The sequence below is a fragment of the Lipotes vexillifer genome, unplaced genomic scaffold (assembly GCF_000442215.2).
Source record: "Lipotes vexillifer unplaced genomic scaffold, Lipotes_vexillifer_v1.1 scaffold556, whole genome shotgun sequence".
Lineage (NCBI taxonomy): Eukaryota > Metazoa > Chordata > Mammalia > Artiodactyla > Lipotidae > Lipotes > Lipotes vexillifer.
This window is the reverse complement of record NW_006799694.1, coordinates 256,811-276,990: the sequence shown is the minus strand read 5'-3', so window position 1 is coordinate 276,990 and position 20,180 is coordinate 256,811.

The window sequence follows — 20,180 nt, the reverse complement described above, 5'->3', positions numbered from 1 at the left end:
GAAATCTCTCCCAGCAGCCTCAGAAGCAGCGGATTAAAGCTCCACAATCAACGTGATGTACCCTGCATCTGTGGAATACATGAATAGAAAACGAATCATCCCAAATTAATGAGGTGGACTTTGAGAGCAAGAGTTATTCTTCTTTCCCCTTTTCCTTTTTTTGTGTGTATGTGTATGCTTCTGTGTGAGATTTTGTCTGTATAGGTTTGCTTCCACCATTTGTTGGAGGGTTCTATCCTTTTTTTTAAAAAAATTTTTTCCGAATAATTACTCTTTATTTTAATAACCTTATTTTATTTTACTTTATCTTTGTTCTTTCTTTCCTTCCTTCCCTCCTTTAGAAAACGAATCATCCTAAATTGAGGAGGTGGACTTTGAGAGCAAGATTTATGATTTTTTCCTCTTTTCCTCTTTTTGTGAATGTGTATGTGTATGCTTCTGTGTGAGATTTTGTCTGTGTAGCTTTGCTTCCACCATTTGTTCCAGGGTTCCAGCCATCCGTTTTTTGTTTTTTTGGTTTTTTTCCCTCTTAATAATTTTTTTAATAACTTTATATATTTTACCTCACTTTATTTTATTTTACTTTATCTTCTTTCTTTCTTTTTCTTTCTTCCTTCCCTCCTTCCTTCCTTGCTCCCTCCATCCCTCTCTCCCTCCTTTCTTTCTTTCTTTCTACTTCTACTAATTCTTTCTTTCTACTTTTGCTCCCTTTTCTTCTGAGCCGTGTGGATAAAAGGCCCTTGGTGCTTAAGCCAGGAGTTTGTGCTGTTCCTCTGAGGTGGGAGAGCCAACTTCAGGACACTGGTCCACAAGAGACCTCCCAGCTGCACATAATATCAAACAGAAAAAATCTCCCAGAGATCTCCATCTCAACACCAGCACCCAGCTTCACTCAACGACCAGCAAGCTACAGTGCTGGACATCCTATGCCAAACAACTAGCAAGACAGGAACACAACTCCACCCATTAGCAGAGAGGCTGCCCCAAATCATAATAAGTCAACAGACACCCCAAAACACACCAACAGACGTGGACCTGCCCACCAGAAAGATAAGATCCAGCCTCATCCACCAGAACACAGGCACTAGTCCCCTCCATCACGAAGTCTACACAACCCACTGAACCAACCTTAGCCACTGGGGACACACACCAAAAACAACAGGAACTACGAACTGCAGCATGCAAAAAGACAGAAAAACACACAGCAGATGAAGGAGCAAGATAAAAACCCACCAGGCCTAACAAATGAAGAGGAACTAGGCAGTCTGCCTGAAAAAGAATTCAGAATAATGATAGTAAAGAGGATCCAAAATCTTGGAAATAGAATGGACAAAATGCAAGAAACATTTAACAAGGACCTAGAAGAAGTAAAGATGAAGCAAACAATGATGAACAACACAATAAATGAAATGAAAAATACTCTAGATGGGATCAATAGCAGAATAACTGAGGCAGAAGAACGGATAAGTGACCTGGAAGATAAAATAGTGGAAATAACTACTGCATAGCAGAATAAAGAAAACAGAATGATAAGAACTGAGGACAGTCTCAGAGACCTCTGGGACAACATTAAATGCACCAACATTTGAATTATATGGGTTCCAGAAGAAGAGAAAAAGAAAGGGGCTGAGAAAATATTTGAAGAGATTATAGTTGAAAACTTCCCTAATATGGGAAAGGACATCGTTAATCAAGTCCAGGAAACACAGAGAGTCCCACACAGGATTAATCCAAGGAGAAATACGCCAAGACACATATTAATCAACTGTCAAAAATTAAATACAAAGAAAACATATTAAAAGCAGCAAGGGAAAAAGAACAAATAACACACAAAGGAATCCCCATAAGGTTAACAGCTGATCTTTCAGCAGAAACTCTGCAAGCCAGAAGGGACTGGCAGGACATATTTAAAGTGATGAAGGAGAAAAACCTGCAACCAAGATTACTCTACCCAGCAAGGATCTCATTCAGATTTGATGGAGAAATTAAAACCTTTACAGACAAGCAAAAGCTGAGAGAGTTCAGCACCACCAAAGCAGCTCTACAACAACTGCTAAAGGAATTTCTCTAGGTAAGAAACACAAGACAAGGAAAATACCTACAATCACAAACCCAAAACAATTAAGAAAATGGGAATAGGAACATACATATCGATAATTACCTTAAATGTAAATGGGCTAAATGCTACCACCAAAAGACACAGATTGGCTGAATGGATACAAAAACAAAACCCATATATAAGCTGTCTATAGAGACCCACTTCAGACCTAGAGACACATACAGACTGAAAGTAAGGGGATGGAAAAAGATATTCCATGCAAATGGAAACCAAAAGAAAGCTGGAGTAGCAATTCTCATATCAGACAAAATAGACTTTAAAATAAGGACTATCAGAAGAGACAAAGAAGGACACTACATAATGATTAAGGGATCGATCCAAGAAGAAGATATAACAATTGTAAATATTTATGCACCCAACATAGGAGCACCTCAATACATAAGGCAAAAACTAGCAGCCATAAAAGGGGAAATCGACAGTAACACATTCATAGTAGGGGACTTTAACACCCCACTTTCACCAATGGACAGATCATCCAAAATGAAAATAAATAAGGAAACACAAGCTTTAAATGATACATTAAACAAGATGGACTTAATTGATATTTATAGGACATTCCATCCAAAAACAACAGAATACACATTTTTCTCAAGTGCTCATGGAACATTCTCCAGGATAGATCATATCTTGGGTCACAAATCAAGCCTTGGTAAATTTAAGAAAATTGAAATTGTATCAAGTATCTTTTCCGACCAAACGCTATGAGACTAGATATCAATTACAGGAAAAGATTTGTAAAAAGTACAAACACATGGAGGCTAAACAATACACTACTTAATAACGAAGTGATCATTGAAGAAATCAAAGAGGAAATCAAAAAATACCTAGAAACAAGTGACAATGGAGACACGACGACTCAAAATCTATGGGATTCAGAAAAAGCAGTTCTAAGAGGGAAGTTTATAGGAATATAATCCTACCTTGAGAAACAGGAAACATCTCGAATAAACAACCTAACCTTGCACCTAAAGCAATTAGAGAAAGAAGAACAAAAAACCCCAAAGTTAGCAGAAGGAAAGAAATCATAAAAATCAGATCAGAAATAAATGAAAAAGAAATGAAGGAAACGATAGCAAAGATCAATAAAACTAAAAGCTGGTTCTTTGAGAAGATAAACAAAATTGATAAACTATTAGCCAGACTCATCAAGAATAAAAGGGAAAAGACTCAAATCAATAGAATAAGAAATGAAAAAGGAGAAATGGGGCTTCCCTGGTGGCGCAGTGGTTGAGAGTCCGCCTGCCGATGCAGGAGACACGGGTTCATGCCCCAGTCCAGGAGGATCCCAAAACCCACGGAGTGGCTAGGCCCTTGAGCCATGGCCCCTGAACCTGTGCGTCCATAGCCTGTGCTCCACAATCAGAGAGGTCACAACAGTGAGAAGCCCACGTACAGCAAAAAAAAAAAAAAAAGAACAGAAAAAGGAGAAGTAACAACTGACACTGCAAAAATAGAAAATATCATGAGACATTACTACAAGCAACTCTATGCCAATAAAGTGGACAACCTGGAAGAAATGTACAAATTCTTAGAAATGCACAACCTGCCAAGACTGAATCAGGAAGAAATAGAAAATATGAACAGACCAATCTCAAGCACTGAAATTGAAACTGTGAATAAAAATCTTCCAACAACCAAAGCCCAGGACCAGATGGCTTCACAGGCGAATTCTATCAAACACTTAGAGAAGAGCTAACACCTATCCTTCTCAAACTCTTCCAAAATATAGCAGAGGGAGGAACACTCCCAAATTCATTCTACGAGGCCACCATCATCCTGATACCAAAACCAGACAAGGATATCACAAAGAAAGAAAACTACAGGCCAATATCACTGATGAAAATAGATACAAAAATCCTCAACAAAATACTAGCAAACAGAATCCAACAGCACATTAAAAGGATCATACACCATGATCAAGTGGGGTTTATTCCAGGAATGGAAGGATTCTTCAATATACTCGAATAAATCAACATGATAGACCATATTAACAATTTGAAGGAGAAAACCCATATGGTCATGTCAATAGATGCAGAGAAAGCTTTCGACAAAATTCAACACCCATTTATGATAAAAAAAAAAAAACCTCCAGAAAGTAGGCATAGAGGGAACTTTCCTCAACATACTAAAGGCCATATATGACAAACCCACAGCCAACATCATCCTCGATGGTGAAAAACTGAAAGCATTTCCACTAAGATCAGGAAAAAGACAAGGTTGCCCACTCTCACCACTCTTATTCAACATAGTTTTGGAAGTTCTAGCCACAGCAATCAGAGAAGAAAAGGAAATAAAAGGAATCCAAATCGGAAAAGAAGAAGTAAAGCTGTCACTGTTTGCAGATGACATGATACTATACACAGAGAATCCAAAAGATGCTACCAGAAAACTACTAGAGCTAATCAATGAATTTGGTAAAGTAGCAGGATACAAAATTAATGCACAGATATCTCTGACATTCTTATACACTAATGATGAAAAATCTGAATGTGAAATCAAAAAAACACTCCCATTTACCATTGCAACAAAAAGAATAAAATATCTAGGAATACACCTACTGAAGGATACAAAAGACCTGTATGCAGAAAATTATAAGACACTGATGAAAGAAATTAAAGATGATACAAATAGATGGATAGATATACCATGTTCTTGGATTGGAAGATTTAACATTGTGAAAATGACTCTAATACCCAAAGCAATGTACAGATTCAACGCAATCCGTATCCAAATACCACTGGCATTTTTCACAGAACTAGAACAAAAAATTTCACAATTTGTATGGAAACACAAAAGACTCCGAATAGCCAAAGCAATCTTGAGAACGAAAAACAGAGCTGGAGGAATCAGGCTCCCTGACTTCAGACTATACTACAAAGCTACAGTAATCAAGACAGTATGGTATTGGCACAAAAACAGAAAGATAGATCAATGGAACAGGATAGAAGGCCCATAGATAAACCCACGCACCTATGGTCACCTTATCTCTGATAAAGGAGGCAGGAATGTACAGTGGAGAAAGGACAGCCTCTTCAATAATTGGTGCTGGGAAACCTGGACAGGTACATGAAAAAGTATAAGATTAGATCACTCCCTAACACCATACATAAAAATAAGCTCAAAATGGATTAAAGACCTAAATGAAAGGCCAGAAACTATCAAACTCTTAGAGGAAAGCATAGGCAGAACACTCTATGACATAAATCACAGCAAGATCCTTCTTGACCCATCTCCTAGAGTAATGGAGATAAAAACAAAAATAAACAAATGGGACCTAATGAAACTTCAAAGCTTTTGCACAGCAAAGGAAACCATAAACAAGACCAAAAGACAAGCCTCAGAATGGGAGAAAATATTTGCAAATGAATCAACTGACAAAGGATTAATCTCTAAAATTTACAGGCAGCTCATGCAGCTCAATAACATAAAAATAAACAACCCAATCCAAAAATGGGCAGAAGACCTAAATATACATTTCTCCAAAGAAGATATACAGACTGCCAACAAACACATGAAAGAATGCTCAACATCATTAATCATTAGAGAAATGCAAATCAAAACTACAATGAGATATCTCTCACCAGTCAGAATGGCCATCATCAAAAAATCTAGAAACAATAAATGCTGGAGAGGTTGTGGAGAAAAGGGAACACTCTTGCACTGCTCATGTGAATGTGAATCAGTTCAGCCACTATGGAGAACAGTATGGAGGTTCCTTAAAAATCTACAAATAGAACTACCATATGACCCAGCAATCCCACTACTGGGCACATACCCTGAGAAAACCACAATTCAAAAAGAGTCATGTACCAAAATGTTCATTGCAGTTCTATTTACAATAGCCAGGAGATGTAAACAACCTAAGTGTCCATCATCAGATGAATGGATAAAGAAGATATGGCACATATATATAATGGAATATTACTCAGCCAGAAACGAAATTGAGTTATTTGTAGTGAGGTGGATGGACCTAGAATCTGTCATACAGAGTGAAGTAAGTCAGAAAGCGAAGACGAATACCGTATGCTAATACATATATATGGAATGTATATATATGGAATATAAGAAAAAAAATGTCATGAAAATTCTAGGGGTAAGACGGGAATAAAAGCACAGACCTACTAGAGAATGGACTTGAGGATATGGGGACAGGAAGGGTAAGCTGTGACAAAGTGAGAGAGTAGCATGGACATATATACACTACCAAACGTAAAATAGATAGCTAGTGGCAAACAGCCGCATAGCACAGGGAGATCAGCTTGGTGCTTTGTGACCACCTGGATGGGTGGGATAGGGAGGGTGGGAGGGAGGGAGATGCAGGAGGAAGGATATATGGGAACATATATATATGTATAACTGATTCACTTTGTTATAAAGCAGAAACTAACACACCATTGTAAAGCAATTATACTCCAATAAAGATGTTAAAAAAAACAAACAAACAACAAAATAACAGGTATTGAGGGGCTTCCCTGGTAGGGCAGTGGTTGAGAGTCCGCCTGCCGAGGCAGGTGACACAGGTTCATGCCCCGGTCCAGGAAGATCCCACTTCCCGCAGAGCGGCTAGGCATGTGAGCCATGGCCGCTGAGCCTGCGCGTCTGGAGCCTGTGCTCCGTAACGGGAGAGGCCACAACAGTGAGAGGCCCGTGTACTACACACACACACACAAAAATAAAAAAATAAAAAAATAAACAGGTATTGAGACTAAGGATTCACTCTATCACACTAGGTGTGAAAAATATTAAATGTAAATTTGGGCCATTTTCTGATATCAGTTCTACTCTGATAAACATTGTAAACTGTCACAAGAAAGGAAAGTGAGGCATGAAATCCCCAGAACTTAACTCGGTTCCCTAAGTCTGGAAAACATTCCTTTGTTTCTGAATTAACAACACATGCTGGGTAAATGTGGTGGAGAATGAACCTTAGGTTCACACCCTCTCTCAAGCCTACAGTGTTCCAGAACTCAGTCCTAACTCCATCCTTGCTCAAAGATTTTCTCTCTTCTCCTAGTAGAAACTCTCCTAGTAGAATGTTTCTCCAGGTCAATAATAGTAGTAAATGGCAGGGAAATTTTTAAGTCAAGAACTTTTATTTACTACCTTCATCCTCTCTGGGATGACGGTTTCATGTTAGATTAAAAAGAAAGTGCATTGAATGCCAGAGCAGTTATGGAGGGTAGGGAATATCATAGACTCTCACCAGACCCCAATCTATAACATGAGTCATTTAATATCTGATTCAATTAGTGGTCCCCAGCCCTCAGCTACTCCCTACTGTGTACTCCCTACTGTGGTCACTCAAGGGATCCTTACTAGTCTTCTTCTTACTAGTCTTCCTTAACCTGGGGTCCTTAGACTGAATGTGTATAGAATTTAGGGGATCCTTGAATTTGCGTGGGGAAAATGTTAACTAATGTTTAACTAAATATTTAGTTAACTAACATTTAGCACTTCCTTCAATTGTGAATGTAAGCAACAAACCACGGCAGTACTAGCAATACCTGTGTCTTTGTCACAAATAGAAATCACATTTTTTTTCTTATTACTTGATGCTTGTAGATACCTTTTGTAACATCTTTAGAGGTAATAATTTGTGTTTAACACTACTTTGCAAATGAAGTAGTTATTAGATACACTGCTAGATCTGGTTCTTTAATGTGTCATACTATCAATATATCACAGATTTGTTTTTCTAATATTTTGATAACAGTTTTCATAATCTAAGTATTTTGTTTCGTGCATGTAAAAACATACTGAAAAAAGTCCATAGGCTTCACTAGACTGTTAATTGGCTCCACTGAACAAGGTTGAAAATTGCTCCCTAGAGTTTCCGTCCATGGGTGAATTTTTAGACTTTCAGGAAACACATCGTGGGGTCATCATGTGCTTATATACAACAGCAGGTCATGTGCCCAAAAATATCTTGGACATATGGGATCAGTTCATTCCCTTTATCTATATTTCAAACACTTCCCCTTTTGATTCCTGTGACTATCTTCTGCAGACACTCTCCCAATCCCATTCTGGTTTCTTCTTCTGTCTTATAGTTTCCAGAAAATCTGTAAAAATCTCTTCTTTGTCATTCCTTTATCATATCTTAGTCTTCAAATATAAGGTAAGGTCATGGTAAGTTTAACCTAGCAATGTCTCCTGATTTAATTTTTAAAGTTTCCTCCTGATCGTGTAACCTCTCTTAAGCCATTGCCAGGGAAGGAAAGTTCACCACCCACCTCCCTTGTCTAGTAATTCTTACCTTAGAAACTATTGCCTGACACTAACATGACATTTTCCCTTCATTGAGGCTGGTTCTGCCTTTTTCTCTAGATCCATTTTAAGACAGTTTCCATGTCTCCCCTCTCTCTTCTTCTCTACACGAAGTAGCCATTGACTCCTCAGCCATGGTAAAGATCTGCCTGGTTTCCAGACTTTGCCTCATACTTGTCCACTCTTCAGGCCACTCTCAACGTGGGGGTCCCAGATGGGAGAGTGGTGCATTGAGCATCTGCCAAAGTCAAGACTGCTCATTTCACTACAAATATGTCATGTCTCTCTGGGCAGTCAAAGATGAGTTAATTTTAAAAGTGCCCCACTAATGATCAGTAAGGATGATCCAATCAACTAACCACTTATTGATTCACTTCACATTTAGGATCTTGTACAGAATGATACTATCCAGCCATATTTTTCATCACTAACTGCTATGGTTTGAATGTTTGCATCCCTCTAAAATTTGTGTGTTAAAATCCTTACGCCAAGATAATGGTATTAGAGGTGGGCCCTTTGGGAGGTGATTAGGTCCTGAGAATGGAGTCCTCATGAACAGGATTAGGGCTCTTATAAAAGAGACCCCAAAAAGATGCCTCACCCTCTTCCACCACTGCAGAACTTGGTAGTCTGCAACCTATAAGAGGGCCACTACCATTTTGGCACCCTGATCTTAGACTCCCAGATTCAAGAACTGTAATAAATAAATTTCTGTTGTTTATAAGCTTCCCAGTCTGTAGTATTTCATTATAGCAGGCCAAGCAGACTAAGATACTACCTGAACATGTAGTGGACACTGTGATGCAATACCAGATTCCCCAGTAGAACGTATTGCCCCAGCTGCTGAGAGTGCTTCTGGCTGATTTCCCTGAGCTGTCATCTCTCCCTGGAAACTATCCTTGGCTGGAGACAGCTACCTTGCCCAAGAGGATGGTCCACATCCAATGACTGATCACTTGGAAAATGTAAAGGCTCAAAACTCTCCCCGAAACATGAGACAATTGTGAAAGGTCATCCCAGCTTCAAAACTCCATGGAGGGTCAGCTGAGGCCTTTGCTGAGACTGCTTTGCAGCTCAGCTTCTCCCACTGCTGATCCTGCTTCCTTGCCTTCCACAGAGTTTGATCCCCAGATCTCCAGTAGATCCCATATGCTAAACTTCACCTTAGAGTCTGCTTCTGGGGACCTCAACCTGCAACACTACCTGACCCCATTCCAGGGCCCTAAGCCCACCAACATTAAATAAGCAACTCTCTGATCACCTGTTTACAGTATGATCTCCAGTATGCTCTACAGGGCTTGACACAGGGGAGGAATTTACTAAATTAACTTTAATCTGCAAATTTGACAGCCTGCCAGCAGTATCCTCTTCCAAGTCTCTAATAAGGATCTTGAGAGTGGGTCAAGCTAAATAACTTGCTACATAAAATGCCACCTAGTGATGCTCTCTGAGAGAAGTTAAGGGTCCTGGCAGTATCTCAGGCCATATAACCAAGCATAAGAAGGCGAGTGCCAAGAGCCTTCTTTCTTGGGATCCCTGTAACCACAGATCCCAGGCCTTAGCAAGACCCAGCTTAAATGAATAGACAAGTGGGCACCCAGCCCAAAACACTGTTCTTGTCCTAAACAGAGAGATGTCTCCCTGAGGCTGACTCTTAACATTTAATCTTAGTTTGCTTTATCATTAAATCTAGTTTTTAAGCATGTTGTTATTTTTGAGTCATATGAAGTTGCTGTAGGTCGCATAAGATCAAACATTGGCTATTTCATATACTCAGCCTAAGAATATCTTAGCTTAATTTTTAATTATAAACATTTATCTTTTTATATTTTTAATTTGTATTTTATATTGGAGTATAGTTGATTTACAATGTTGTGTTAGTTTCAAGTGTACAGAAAGGTGATTTAGTTATACATATACATATATCTATTCTTTTTCAAATTCTTTTCCCATGTAGGTTACACAGGGTATTGAGTAGAGTTCCCTGTGCTACACAGTGGTAGGGCCTTCTTGATTGCCTATTTTATATATAGTAGTGTGTGTATGTTTAACACAACCTCCTAATTTATCCCTCCACCCACCCCCACCTTTTCCCTTTGGTAACCATAGTTTGTTTTCTAAGTCTGTGAGTCTGTTTCTGTTTTGTAAATAAGTTCGTTTGTATCATGATTTTAGATTCTACATATAAGTGATATCATATGGTATTTGTATTTCTCTGTCTGACTTACTTCACTTAGTATAATAATCTCTAGATCCATCCATGTTGGACATTTAGGTTCCTTCCATGTCCTGGCTGTTGTAAATAGTGCTGCAATGAACCCTGGGGTGCATGTATCTTTTCAAAGTATGGTTTTCTCCAAATATATGCCCAGGAGTGGGATTGCTGGATCATATGGTAGCTCTATTTTTAGTTTAGTTTAGTTTTGTTTAGTTTTGTTTTGTTGTTGTTTTTGTTTTGTTTTGTTTTGTTTTTTGCGGTATGTGGGCCTCTCAGTGCTGTGGCCTCTCCCGTTGTGGAGCACAGGCTCAAGACGCACAGGCTCAGCGACCATGGCTCACGGGCCCAGCCGCTCCGCGGGATGTGGGATCTTCCCGGACTGGGGCATGAACCCATGTCCCCTGCATTAGCAGGCGGACTCTCAACCACTGCGCCACCAGGGAAGCCCTATTTTTAGTTTTTAAAAGAAACTTCATACTGTTCTCCATAGTGGCTGTACCAATTTACATTCCCACCAACAGTATAGGAGGATTCCATTTTCTCCACACCCTCTCCAGCGTTTATTGTTTGTAGATTTTTTGATGATGGCCATTCTGACTGGTGTGAAGTCACACCTCATTGTAGTTTTGATTTGCATTTCTCTAACAATTAGTGACATGGAAATCTTTTCATGTGTTTGTTGGATATCCGTATGTCTTCTTTGGAGAAATGTCTATTTAGGTCTTCCACCCATTTTTTGATTGGGTTGTTTTTTTGTTATTGAGCAGCATGAACTGTTTGTATATTTTGGAGATTAATGCATTGTTGGTTGCTTAATTTGAAAATATTTTCTCCCATTCTGTGTGTTGTCCTTTCGTTTTGTTTATGGTTACCTTTGCTGTGCAAAAGCTTTTAATTTAATTAGGTCCTGTTTATTTATTTTTGTTTTTATTTCCATTGCTGTAAGAGGTGGATCAAAGATCTTGTGGCAATTTATGTCAGAGAGTTTTCTGCCTATGTTTTCCTTTAAGAGTTTTATAGTGTCTGGCCTTACATTTAGGTCTTTAATCCACTTTGAGTTTATTTTTGTATATGGTGTTATGGAGTGTTCTAATTTCATTCTTTTATGTGTAGAGTTTTCCTAGCACCACGTATTGAGGAGACTGTCTTTTCTCCATTGTATATTCTTGTCTCCTTGGTCATAGATTAGGTGACCATAGGTGCATGGCCTTATCTCTAGAACTTCCATGCTCTTCCATTGATCTATATTTCTGTTTTTGTGCCAGTACCATACTGTTTTGATTACTGTAGCTTTGTAGTATTGTCTGAAGTCAGGAAGCCTGATTTCTTCAGGTCAGTTTTTCTTTCTCAAGATTGCTTTGGTTATTTGGAGTCTTTTGTGTTACCATACAAATTGTAAAGTTTTTTGTTCTGATTCTGTGAAAAAAGCTATTGGTAAATTGATAAGGATTGCATTGAATCTGTAGATAACTTTGGGTGGTATACTTATTTTGACAATATTTGTTCTTCCAATCAAAGAACATGGTATATCTCTCCACCTGTTTTCATCATCTTCGATTTCTTTCATCAGTATCTTATAGTTATCTGAGTACAGGTCTTTTGCACCCTTAGGTAGATTTATTCCTAGGTATTTTATTCTTTTGGTGAGATGGTAAATGTGATTGTTTCCTTAATTTCTCTTCCAGATCTTTCCTTATTAGTGTATAGAAATGCAAGAGATTTCTGTGCATTAATTTTGTATTCTGCTACTTTACAGAATTCATTGAAGAGCTCTAGTAGTTTCTGGTAGCATCTTTAGGATTTTTTATGTATAGATTCATGTCATCTGCAAACAGTGAAAGTTCTACTTCTTCTTTTCCAATTTGGATTCCTTTTTATTTCTTTTTCTTCTCTGATTGCCATGGCTAGGACTTCCAAAACTATGTTGAATAAAAGTGGCAAGAGTGGACATGCTTATCTTGCTCCTGATCTTACAGGAAATGTTTTCAGCTTTTCACCATTGAGTATGATGTTAGCTGTGGGTTTGTCATATATATGACCTTTATTATGTTGAGGTAGGTTCCCTCCATGCCCACTTTCTGGAGAGTTTTTTTTATCATAAATGGGTGTTGAATTTTGTCAAAAGATTTTTCTGCATCTAATGAGATGGTCCTATGGTTTTTAATCTTCAATTTGTTAATGTGGTGTATCACACTGATTGATTTGCAGATATTGAAAAATTCTTGCAGCCCTGGGATAAATCCCACTTGATCATGGTGTATGATTCTTTTAATGCATTGTTGGATTCAGTGTGCTAGTATTTTGTTGAGTATTTTGGCATCTATGTTTATCCATGTTTTTGGCCTGTAATTTTTGTGTGTGTGTGTTTTGTATCTTGTCTGGTTTTGGTATCAGGGTGATGGTGGCCTCATAGAATGAGTTTGGAAGTGTTCTTTCCTCTGCAATTTTTTGGAATAGTTTCAAAAGGATAGGTGTTATCTCTTCTCTAAATGTTTGATAGAATTCTCCATTGAAGCAATCTGAAACTGGACTTTTTTTGGGGGTTTTAAATCACAGCTACAATTTCATTCCTTGTGATTGTTTTGTTCATATTTTCTCTTTCTTCCTGGTTCAGTTTTGGGAGATTGTACCTTTCTAAGAATTTGTCCTTTTCTTCTGGGTTGTCCATTTTATTGGCATATAGTTGCTTGTAGTAGTCTCTTATGATCCTTTGCATTTTTGTGTTGTCAATTGTAACTTCTCCTTTTTTATTTCTAATTTTATTGATTTGGTCCCTCTCCCTTTTTTCTGGCTAAAGGCTTATCAATTTTGTTTATCTTCTCAAAGAACTAGCTTTTTGTTTTATTGATCTTTTCTATTGTTTTTTAAAGTCTTTATTTCATTTATTACTGCTCTGATCTTTATGATTTCTTTCCTTCTGCTAACTTTGGATTTTGTTTGTTCTTCTTTCTCTAGTTGCTTTAAGTGTAAGGTTAGGTTGTTTATTGGGGATTTTTCTTGTTTCCTGAGGTAAGATTGTATTGCTATAAACTTTCCTCTTAGAGCTGTTTTTGCTGCATCCTATTTTCTCTAGGTATTCTTTGGTTTCCTGTTTAATTTTTTCAGTGATCCATTGTTGTTTAGTACCACGTGTTTTTGTTTTCTACAATTTTTTCTTGTAGTTGATTTCTAATCTCAGAACATTGTGCTTGGAATAGATGCTTGATATGATTTCAATATTCTTTAATTTATTGAGGCTTGCTTTATAGCCCAGCATGTGATCTATCCTGGAGACTGTTCCATATGCATTTGAAAAGAATGTGTATTCTGCCTTTTTCAGACGGAATGCTCTATACATTTCAATTGGGTCCAGCTGGCTTAATGTGTCATTTAAGGCCTGCATTTACTTATTGATTTTCTGTCTAGATGGTCTGTCCATTGATGTAAGTCAGGTGTTAAAGTTCCCCACTATTATTGTGTTATTATTGATTTCTCCTTTATGGCTGTTCTCCTTATATATTGGGGTGTTCCTCTGTTGGGTGTATATATATTTACAATTATTATATCTTCTTCTTGGATTGATCTCTTGATCATTATGTAGTGTCCTTCTTTGTCTGTTGTACCAGTCTTTATTTTAAAGTCTATTTTGCCAGAGTATTGCTACTCCAGCTTTCTTTTGATTTCCATTTGCATGGAATACCTTTCTTCATCCCCTCACTTGCTGTATGTGCCCCTACACATGAAGTGGGTCTGTATGTATCCCTAGATCTGAAGTGGGTCTTTTGTAGAGTGCATATATATGTTTTTGTAGGTCATTTTTCTTCCCTTCCCCTTTTGTTCTCTTCTCTTGTGATTTGATTACTAACTTTACTGTTGTGTTTGGATTCTTTTTTCTCTTTTGTGTGTATATCTATTGTAGATTTTTGGTTTGCAGTTACCATGAGGTTTTGACATAGCAATACATATATATATATATATATATATATATATATATATATATATATATATGTCTATACTTACTATATGCAGAACATTGATATCTAGATATTTTCTGACAATAAGAACAGCTCATTTTAAACTCTTGATTATTGAAATAGGTGGTAGTTTAATTTTACTCAGTTGCATTAAAAACTGTTATTTGATTGCCCCCTTTCATTGAAATAATTAGTGAGATTAGTTATGTGATCAAGGTATTTTTTTAAAATATAGCATAAACTCAGTATAAAGTCATCAAATCACTTCTTCATTTCCATTGCTAATTTGGAGTATAATGTTTTTGTTCTTGTTTCTTGTTTCTCCTAGCTACAACAGATTCGTTTAATTTTATACTTCTAAAATGAAACCATCCTTGATTGAGGTGAACCTGTATCATTCGTAATTGAATATGGTGCAGTTTTATAGTATTTTTCATAAAAATAACTTCATGAACTATATTTCTTTGGGAGATGCTTTGTACACCCATAGCATTGGAAAAAAATCTGTGTTTTACTATCACCATTAGCTTTCTATCATTGTTTTATATCAGGATTTTTAAATTTTAAAATAGCCAGCACAGGCTTGAAAAACAAATATGCCTTTATAGCCATTTATCCTTGAGAATAATGTATTTTATAATACAATCCTTCTGAAAATGTAGTTCATGTTTTCTTTTTTCAGTTTTTTCTCTTCATTGGGTGAGTAGATATTTGCAAGGTTGGGTAGGTTTAAAATAATTTTTACATGTCCAGCGGTGTAACTTACAACTTATGAATTGTGTAATAATTTTTCATGCTGTGTAATACTAATTTTAGGGGGTAGTAAAAGAGGTTTTGATTCCTAAGTGAAAGAAGCCATTAAGTTGAACCCCTTTTATATACGGTGAAACATTATTAGGATATGGTTCCTCATTTACAGTACGTGGGTTGGCCTAGGGTGAAACTGTCCTATAAAACAATAAAATCTTAATAAGACATGTTAAGTCAGCAAGAAGAGTGATAATAGATCTATTACTATTACGCATCTATAGGAAGTCTGTTGTTTTGAGTAGCAGCAATGGTCTTTTCCTATAGGAATATAATTATAGGAACAATATGCATTTTTCTTTTTTAAAAAATTTTATTGGGGTATAGTTGCTTTCCAATGTTGTGTAAGTTTCTGCTGTACAGCAAAGTGAATCAACTATATGTATACATATATCCCCTTTTTTGGATTTCCTTCCCATTTAGGTCACCACAGAGCATTGAATAGAGTTCCCTGTGCAGGTTCTCATTAGTTATCTATTTTATACATAGTATCAATAGTCAATTGTATATATATATATATATATATATATATATATATATATATATATATATATATGTCTATATCTATAATTGTTTTAAGTTTCTGGTCTCAATTTCAAATGCATTTCCGATATCCTGCATTTGTATTCTCCTCTTCTCATGATTTCTGGTTTTGATAATCTTTTGTGTGGATGAACTCTTACATTTACTGTATGTTTGCCTTTAACAGTGTGCTTTCCCATTCGTAATTTTCTTGTTCCTAGTTGTGGCCTTTTCTTTTCTGCCTAGAGAAGTACCATTTGCTATAAATCTGGTTTGGTGGTGCTGAATTCTCTTAGCTTTTTCTTGCCTGTAATCCTTTTGATTTCTCCACTGAATCTGAATAAGAGCTTTGCTGGGTAGATTATTCTTAGCTTTTGTTTGTCTGTAAAGCTTTTGACTTCTCTGTCAAATCTGAATGAGAGCCTTGCTGAGTAGAGTACTCTTTTTTTTTCCCCCTGGTAGAATATTCTTGGTTGTAGGTTTTTTCCTTTCATCGCTTTAAATATATGGTGCCACTCTTTCCTGACCTGCAGTTTCTGCTGAAAAATCAGTTGATAACTGTATGAGGGTTCCCTTATATATTATTTGTTGCTTTTTCCTTGTTGTTTTTAATATTTTCTCTTTGCCTTTAATTTTTGTCAATTTGATTAATATGTATCTTGGTGTTTCCCTCCTTGGGTGTATCCTGTATGAGACTCTGTGTTTCCTGGACTTGGGTGACTGTTTCCTTTCCCATGTTTGGGAAGTTTTCAGCTATTATCTCTTCAAATATTTTCTCAGGCCTTTCTCTCTCTCTTCTCCTTCCAGGACTGCTATAATCTGAATATTGGTGCATTTAATGTTGTCCCAGAGGTCTCTTAAACTGTCCTCATTTATTTTCATTATTTTTTCTTTATTCTGTTCTGTGGCAGTGATTTCCACCATTCTGTCTTCCAGCTCACTTATCCGTTCTTCTGCCTCGTTTAGTCTGCTATTGATTCCTTCTAGTGTATTTTTCATTGCAGTTATTGTATTGTTCAGCTCTGTTTTTTTGTTCTTTAAATGTTCTAGCTCTTTTAAAATTTCTTGTATCTTCTTGGTCTGTGCTTCCATTCTTTTTCCAGGATCATCTTTACTATCATTACTCTGAATTCTTTTTCAGGTAGATTTCCTATCTCCACTTCACTTAGTTGTTTTTTGGGGGTTTTATCTTGTTCCTTCGTCTAGAACATATTCCTCTGTCATCTCATTTTGTCTAACTTTCTGTGTTTGTGGCCCCATAGGCTGCAGGATTGTAGTTCCTCTTGATTCTGTTGTACGCCCCCTGGTGGATGAGGCTGGTCTAAGGGGCTTGTGAAGGTTTCCTGGTGGAAGTGACTGGTGCCTACCCACTGATGGGTGGAGCTAGGTCTTTTCCCTCTGGTGGGCAGGGCCATGTCAAGGGGTGTGTTTAGAGGCAGCCGTGGGCTCAGGAAGACTTTTGGCAGCCTGTCTGCTGATGGGTGGGACTGTGTTCCTGCCCTGTCTGTTGTTTGGCTTGAAGTGTCCCACACTGGAGCCTAAGGGCTGTGGGTGCGGCCAGGCCTTGGCATCAAAATGGAGGTATCCAGGATAGCTCACACCAATGAGTACTCCCCAGTTCCTCTGTCACCACATGTCCTTATCCCTGCAGTGAGCCAAAGCTAACCCCGCCTCCCAGGAGACCATCCAAAATCAGCAAGTAGGTCTGGCCCAGGTTACTATGAAGTCACTGCTATTTCCCCTGGTTCCTGGCACACCTGACACTTTGCTACAACATCCAAGAGTGGCGTTTCTCTTTCCCCCAGTCCTGTGGAGCTCCTGTGATCAAGCCCCACTGGCCTTCAAATCCAAATGCTCTGGGGGCTCCTCCTCTTAATGCCAGAACCCCAGCTAGGGACCATGATATGGGGCTCAGAACTCTCACTCCTGTGGGAGAACCTCTGCAATATAATTATTTTCAAGTTTGTGGGTCGCACACCTGGTGAGCATTGGATTTGATGGTATATTGAATGTGACCCTCCTACTGTCTCACTGTGTCCTCTTCTTTGTCTTTGGAAATACAGTATCATTTTTGATAGGTTCCAGTCTTTTTTGGTCAACGGGGTTGTTCAGAAGTTAATTGTGTTTTTGGTGTTTTTGTGAGAAGAGGTGAGCTCAAGTTCTTCTACTTCTCCATCTTGTCAGCAAACTCTGTTCTATCTATTACTTGTTTAATTTAAAAGAGAAAATTTTTTTTTAATTTTTTAATTTAATTTTATTTATTTTTTTATACAGCAGGTTCTTATTGCTTTTCCATTTTATACATATTATTGCATATATGTCAATCCCAATCTCCCAATTCATCCCACCACCACCATCCTCCACTGCCACTTGCCCCTCTTGGTGTCCATATGTTTGTTCTCTACATCTGTGTCTCAATTTCTGCCCTGCAAACGAGTTCAGCTGGACCATTTTTCTAGGTTCAACATATATGCATTAATATATGATATTTGTTTTTCTCTTACTGACTTACTTCACTCTGTATGACAGTCTCTAGATCCATCCACGTCTCTACAAATGACCAAATTTCCTTTCTTTCTATGGCTGAATAATATTCCATTGTATATATGTGCCACATCTTCTTTATCCATTCATCTGTCGATGAGCATTTAGATTGCTTCCATGATCTGGCTGTTGTAAATAGTGCTGCAATGAACATTGGGGTGCATGTGTCTTTGGGCTTATGGTTTTCTGAGGGTATATGCCCAGTAGTGAGATTGCTGGGTCATATGGTAATTCTATTTTTAGATTTTTAAGGAACCTCCATACTGCTCACCATAGTGGCTGTGTCAATTTACATTCCCACCAACAGTGCAAGAGGGTTCCCTTTTGTCCACACACTCTCCAGCACTTGTTTGCAGATTTTCTGATGATGCCCATTCTAACTGGCGTCAGGTGATACCTCCTTGTAGTTGTGATTTGCATTTGTCTAATAATTAGTGATGTTGAGCAGCTTTCATCTGTTTCTTGGCCACCTGTATGTCTTCTTGGGAGAAATGTCTATTTAGGTCTTCTGCCCATTTTTGGATTGGGCTCTTTGTTTTGTAAATATTGAGCTGCATGTGTTGTTTATATATTTTGGTGATTAATCCTTTGTCCACTGATTCATCTGCAAATATTTTCCCCCATTCTGAGGGCTGCCTTTTCGTCTTGTTTATGGTTTCCTTTGCTGTCCAAAAGCTTTTAAGTTTCATTAGGTCTCATTTGTTTATTTTTGTTTTTATTTTCATTACTCTAGGAAGTGGATCAAAAAGATCTTGCTGTGATTTTTGTCAGAGAGTGTTCTTCCTATGTTTTCCTCTAAGAGTTTTATAGTATCTGGTCTTACATTTAGGTCTCTAATCCATTTTTAGTTTATTTTGGTGCATGGTGTTAGGGAGTGTTCTAATTTCATTCTTTTACATGTAGCTGTCCAGTTTTCCCAGCACCACTTATTGAAGAGACTGTCTTTTCTCCATTGTATATCCTTGCCTCCCTTGTCATAGATTAGTTGACCACAGGTATGTGGGTTTATCTCTAGAATTTCCATGCTGTTCCATTGATCTATATTTCTGTTTTTGTGCCAGTACATATTGTCTTGATTACTGTAGCTTTGTAGTATAGTCTGAAGTCAGGGAGTCTGATTCTTCCAGCTCCGTTTTTTTCCCTCAAGACTGCTTTGGCTATTCAGGGTCTTTTATGTCTCCATACAAATTTTAAGATTTTTTGTTCTAGTTCTGTTAAAAATGCCATTGGTAATTTGATAGGGATTGCATTGAATCTGTAGATTGCTTTATGTAGTATAGTCATTTTACAATATTGATTCTGCCAGTCCAAGAACATGGTACACCTCTCCATCTGTTTGTATCACTTTTAATTTGTTTCATCAGTGTCTTATAATTTTCTGCATTCAGGTCTTTTGTCCCCCTAGGTAGGTTTATTCCTAGGTATTTTATTCTTTTTGTTGCAGTGGTAAATGGGAGTGTTTCATTAATTTCTTTTTCAGATTTTTCATCATTAGTGTATAGGAATGCAAGAGATTTCTGTGCATTAATTTTGTATCCTGAAATTTTACCAAATTCATTGATTAGCTCTAGAAGTTTTCTGGTGGCATCTTTAGGATTCTTTATGTATAGTATCATGTCATCTTCAAACACTAACAGTTTTACTTCCTCTTTTCCAATTTGTATTCCTTTTATTTCTTTTTCTTCTCTGATTGCTGTGGCTAGGACTTCCAAAACTATGTTGAATAATAGTGATGAGAGTGGACATACTT